Here is a 6,874-nt window from a genome sequence, read left to right on the forward strand (position 1 = left end):
CCACAAACACACCATCCTCACTGTGAAGCATCCAAGGGGGTGAATACTTTTTATAGTCCCTGTGTGATTCAGGGCAATAACTGTGCTTGATTTGAATGTATGTTTGTAATTTGGGCTTTAACAAAATGTAACCATTTTGTTTCAAATACAAGAAGTAGCTTTGTTCTAATTGTGGTTATACAACATGATACATTATCACTATAAATATATTTTAACCCAACTTCCTCAAAAATAGCATATATTTCTTTAGCCCATGGAGAGCTGTGTGAATTAAACACTGCGTATTAGGTAATGAAGAACTCTTTACCCACAGAACTAAATACCTATGACTGGGAACATTTTAAAAACTCAAAAGGAAACCGACTTTAAAGAAGGATCAGTCATATCAGTCATGTAGTGATGAGTGATCTAGTGTTTGTTGTTTTATGTAGCTTTTATGGTAGCCTATGTTTGTTTATGAGTTGTATTTTGTGATGCTGTGTGTCAGGGGCAGAGCTAGGGGGTGGCTTTAGGGGATGCACCTCTCAAAAGCCCCAAAACCTGGTTAAAGTATTTTTTGTTCGTTGTTTACATCCTTCCATACCAAAATTGTGTTATTAATGATTTGATTTTTTAGTTAAAGATTTTCAGAGTTTATAGATGAATCGAAGTGATTTGTGTGATCTTGAGTTGCAAGCAAATTATTTCAGATCAATTTATGAGGATTCTTGTCTATCCAGGAACCAACTAATGATATTTTTAATTTGGGGCTGACCAGTAATAAAATTGTAGGTCTGGCAGGGAGGCTCCCCTTAATTCTTTTGGTTTCATGAACATAGAGAATTTTACTCTTTCATGTTTGTTATTCCATATATATTTAGACATGTGGGCATTTTTGTATTTGAAAAGGCAGCTGTGAGATAGTGTGAGGGAGTTTCTGGAATAAGTAACCAGGGCAGGATGATCATCTTTAATGCATTGACTCTTTTGTGGAGTGAAGCTGGTAAAGGTGACCATCTTGACAAATCCTCCTTGACTTTTTGTATTAATGAGGGGCAGTTTGATTGGAAAAGATTGTTAATAAAACTTTAGTTTTCAAAAAAATCATTTGAATATTTCAAAAATGTCTTTCCTCTCTTTCCTCTGCCAACATGTAGCTGCTTCTGCTTTTTATGCAAACTGAAGATATGAAAACATACTTTCATTTCTTGTTTTCATATTTTGTGCTCCAAACAAGTGCTTTCAACTAGATGGTTGAGTGAAATCATCTCTTCTGCTTGCTTTTTTCAAACTAAATATTTCCATGGTAAGGTTTCCTTTGATTTGAGAATCTTTTGGCTTTTGTTTAGACAAGTGTCACAATATGGAGATATCCTGGGATTTTGCTGGTCTTGAAAAGGGGAAATTACCAGATCATCAATATCCTCTTTGGCATCCACTAACACATGAAACAGACACAGAACATTGCTGGATGAAGCTGATTAAGGGTCTCAGTATCACAATTTCAAATCTGCTTTTAGTCTAGCTGTCATACAGTGCAAATTAGATGAATTATGTTCTTATGTTAACTTTTTGTTTAGATTTTGTGGAGATTTGCACATGTTTTTGGAACCTACACTGAACCTACACTGAACCTCCCTGTAGTCAGGATCCCTGTATGGGATAGGATCCCTGTATGTTTACACATACAGGGACTTTGACTCCAGCTTCTGGTTTCTGTTAACGCTCTTACACAGTTACAAAGTTCCAAGAACCTTGCTCAGGGAAACATAAACATACAGCCAGAACAAGGGCAACAAACCTTTATATGTACCTACTCTATGCAGGTCTGTTAATTGTATACAAATTTGTATAAGGGTGTATAAAAGTACAAGGAGTGCTGAGTAGTACAAGTGGTTATACTACCAAACTATCAGAAGTTGTATGAGTGTGAATGGGAATGCCAAAAACGTGTCATTATCCTACACCTGAACATCTTTGTCTGTCACATCTTATTTCAAAATCACAATATCATGATGACCATCATTGCGAGACTCAACAATTGATTGAGAAATGAATGATTAATTAATTGTCCCATATTTGTCGGTGGGTCTGACTGCAGTGGTACACCTGTCAAATGCTTATGCAAGTGCCTTAAGGTGAACTCAGGGAAGACAGAAACCTCCCATGGATCAGAAGATAAAAAGTTGCTTGATCTTGATTTTCAGTATTAATATTGAATGTGAATGTGGACCATTTTAATTCCTCTTTTGGGTTTGAAGCATGAGGTAAAAACATATAACAAGAATGGAGGTGTGGTGGTAGAGCGATGTTGCTCATTTTTCCTATTCTATTATCAATATGTGACGGAAAAGTGACATCAATCTTTTTTTTCCTCTTGGTGGCATCACCTAGTATGGGGTACCAGGGACACAAAGAAGTATATGATGTACCTTGAGTTTTTAAATATACTTTATTAAATTTGTACACAAGGAAAATCCATACATAGTAAAAGCCATGATTTCAATAAAATAATAAATCTAAAAAGTAATACATCATTGAATAATCTTGACAACAAAAATACAGAGTATAAATCTACGATGTTAAAGACACTACTCAGTGCCATTATTAATTACATTTCATTAGACTACTGTTAATTACCTGAGATGGGACATTAACCAGCCTAAATATGTGATATACAATTGAAACAGAAGTTTCAGTCAGTAGTTTATAACTCCATCTTGTGGTATATAAGTGCCAATACAGCTACCCCCATTAGGAACATACAATATACTGCAGTATTGAACTATTTAGCCTGATCACCTTGGTAAAAACCCATTTGACTTTATTAAATGATATGAAAGATATAAAGTATAAGATGGGACAGAAAACACATTTTAAAAAAGAAATAAAAGAAAGGTTACATCAATTATAAAGTAAAGACAGGAATATGAAAGACCGAATATCGCAGCTTTAAAATGTAACACATACAACATACAGCCTACATTCAATTAACCTCCGTTTTCTTTTAAACTAGTGAACTATTTGATATGAAGTAAAGACGCCCGGATGTTACATGCATTTGTTCATTTTACCACAACTCTGTGGCTTGAAATATCACTTCTGTTTTCACACCTCACGACCATTTCCTGATGTGCATCTGCACTGAGCTGCTTGCACTCGGCTGTTTTTTCTTTCTTGTTTTTACAAACAGGAAACATCTCCAGATTAAAAGCATAATTAAAACTATTACGATACAAAAAAAACCAAACGATACAAATGTATCAAAACAGCCAAAAATGACAACAATAGCACTGAACTGACTCTTCATCAGGGCATTTTGCATGAATGTATTGTAAAAATAATAATAATAATAATTAAATGAACATAGTAGTATTTTGAAATGCATAACCGGAAATCATTGATTCATAATTTACAGACCTCCACCGCCACCGGGGCCGACGCCTAGATCTGTAAGTGAATAATTTACTGTATGTTAACCATAAAATGAATTTGTTTAGTCGGGAAAATAGTCTTATGAAGTCAATCTTTTCCGTTGTCTTCGAGAGAACAATTTATTGTCTCTTTTTTATAGACTTAACAAGATGTACACTTCGGCCCAAGTTTGAAATGGCGTGGATAGAAGGAAGTTATTTTTTTAATACACGGATATGCACTCTCAAACAACTAAACGGCCATATGTTATGTATTAATAGAATATGTATTTACATATCGAGACAATAGTTGATAAGAACTATAGTCAGAAGTATAAAACATAGGTATTACGCTGGTTTTACTGGAAGTTTAGTGATTATGTCATCAAAAGTGATTCAAAACCGCACATACGCCTATTGAATCCAGCTGTGTATGATTAAAACAACTTCTGTACTCCAAGTTATACTTTTTCAGTGCCAGTGCTGACTATTGTCGGATGCTTTTGACTGTCATGGAAGTCATATGAAAGGACTTCCTTACATTAGAGTACTTCTAAGACAAAGAAAGAAGCCCTGAAATCTCTGAATAAGGAGGGAATGTAGGGCTATACCCATATACAGTATATCTAAAGGTGTGATATATGCATCATAACTTCACAACTAGTATCTTAGTCCTAAGGAAAGTAGCTATTATGGTATTGTCAGGTTGTCTTTTGTATTGAATGTTATATGCAATTATTACCTCTTATCTGCTGTATTGAAATATTAAATATTAGGCCATTGCAATCTCATATTTACCAGATGGGATACTTTATATTAGTCACATTCACAGGTATTTTTTTAACAAGGTCCCAGTTCTGGTGCTTCTCCACACTGCACAGCAACATGCAGGACCTTTGTTGGCCTTGAGTCAAACTCCTGGCCTGCATTTACTGCTAGGGAGCACTGGCCTGGGTCCATCTTTGAATGAGAAACCAATGGTGTCCTGTCAGTCCAAATGTCCTTTTCTCCTTTCCTGCACAGAATAGAAAGAAAGTGCTGAAAGGAAGTGCTATAAATGTGTTCACAATGTACACAGTCTTTATAAAAAGTAGTACTTGCCTTGGATTTGTCTATCACTCATGTAACTGCATGTTAAGTGAATTTTCAGCCCTCTTAAATTTTTATTTTGTAAGTTTTTTATGTTTTCTGTGTTAAAAAACATAAGGAAAACATATGGTACAATATTCTGAAATTCATAATAGTGATATTGGAGGGGATGCTTGCTTTTGATGAATTTTCAGTTTGTACGTTGACTGTATGGCTGCATCCAACAATTTTTCATCATTAATCAATCTGGAGATCATTTCTTCAATAAGTCAAATATTTTGTCTGTAAGTAAAATGAAAATGCCCATTATAATTTAAAGTTCAAACTGACATCTTCAAATGTCTTCTATTTGTGTTCACCAACAATTGAAAACCCAAAGATATTCACTGTACCTTGAAATAAAACACCAACATGAAACAAATAGTGATATTATCTCCTACATTTTTGACCTAATGTAGAATTGCTGCAGATCATCATCGTTTTCATTCATTCATTTTCAAATACCTACAATGAATTTACCGATTGTCGGCTAAATGAAAGCAAGTTGTAGCACACATTGTTGTGAGTAGTGAAAGGAAAAGGGGAAGCTGACAGAAGCAACACAGGAGGTGTGACGATTACATGCAGGCCCTTTCTCAGATGCTCCGTGTAGTTCAGGCGTCGGACGTTTTCCTAACACAGTCTGTGTTTCCCTGAAGGAATGCTTGGCTGTGTGTATTCAGGTTGAGTCCCTTTTCACCGTCCTTACTAAAGACTTTGGAATTTCATTAATCTGTGTGGGTGTACAGCAGCGGGTCAGCTCGATATAGCCACCATCTCTGCAAAATTACAGTGCAACAGCCCTGCAAGAACTTGTGTCTTTGTAAAGCTTATGTTGATTTAAGACTGTGTGACTGAGGTGTTACAAATCAAGCTGGACAGCTTGATTTGTAAATTTGAAGGCAGCAGTCTGGGGTTGTTTTGTATTGAATTGCATTTTAGTATTGAAACAATCCTGTAATTGATAAGTTTATAAAAAGAAAAGCATTTTGATAGCTGATCAATCTTCAAAGTCATGTTTTCTTGCAAAACTGCCAAACATTCATTGGTACAAGCTTCTCAGTTGTGAGGATCTCTGTGTCACTGCTAATGTTGGTCAGACAAAACAAAAACATTTTTAAGATGTCCATTTCTGACATTTTATAGACCAAACCATTAATTGAGCTCAACCGGCATCTTAATCGTTGATGAAAATAATCCTTAGTTGCAGCCCTAAATCCATTACATCATATTTCATATGCTTGGTGTGTCTTTTTAATGAGATTTGAGATGTAAGAGCTCTCTATGTTCAGCCATACTTGTAATCCAGGTCTTGTTCTATTGATTGAAAATGAATCACTGCTGCTGGAAACATGAAACATGACTTTTTTTCCCCATGTAAAATTCAAAAGTTTAAAATGAGTCGGCAGCTATAATAAAGCAGCAAAAACCTAAACTCACGACAACGTCCACATTCCTATTTCAAACTGTTTTTCTAAGACATTGTCGTCATGACATTAAACAGTTTTCTTATCGCAAAGGAGGCAGTAAACAACTGCTTGCTCAGTTTTTGGCAGAGCCTCTCAAGTGGTATTCTGAATTTCCTGTGTTCTCTACCAGTTTTTATATGAGTAAATGTTTTTTCTTGCTTCTGCACAGAAAAGCAAGTGAGATTATTGCAGATAGATATGGAAGACCAACCTTTTCCCACTCTGTCACCTCACCATTAAATAACAGCTCGTATACGCTCACTCCAAATTCTCCTAGTGGCAAATAGTTTCCAGGAGAAAATCCTCATGAGATCAGATAACAGATAGTCAGTTTTGTATTCATTTATATATTTATAGGGGAAGAGCATGAGTAGTCTCCTCTCGTTTGTAGCTGTTGTCATTAGTTTTTTATCGTATGACATGGTGTGTGAAGTGTGTAGGTTGTGACGTGACTTTGACAGGCTCTTATGCAGCATATTAGCTGGCTACAACAGGCCACATGTTCATTAGGATATCAGAGCAGCTAAAAGGTTACAAAAATCTACACATTTCATTTCATATTGCGGGTGAGTGCGGACAGAGTGCCTCTACTTTAAAAAGGCACTTAGCAACCATTTGACGGACATGAGAATATGGTCAACATGACAGTTCTGCAATGTTCCAACTTAATTTAAATTGTCTGCTTTTAATTTTGACTTTGACGTTATGCTGGAATGACACAATCCATCAATTCTTCTTGGAGGAAAACTTGATGATATCTTGATGGGTGCAGGCCCAATTATGTTCTGCCTGTATCACAGTTCAAAGTGCCGTCAGTCATAAAAAGCATAACTAAACATGTTATCCTTTTATTTGAGGTAGAGGGAAGAGCAAGCAAGCCAGCCC

The sequence above is a fragment of the Scomber japonicus genome, chromosome 18 (genome assembly GCF_027409825.1).
Source record: "Scomber japonicus isolate fScoJap1 chromosome 18, fScoJap1.pri, whole genome shotgun sequence".
Taxonomy (NCBI): Eukaryota; Metazoa; Chordata; class Actinopteri; order Scombriformes; family Scombridae; genus Scomber; species Scomber japonicus.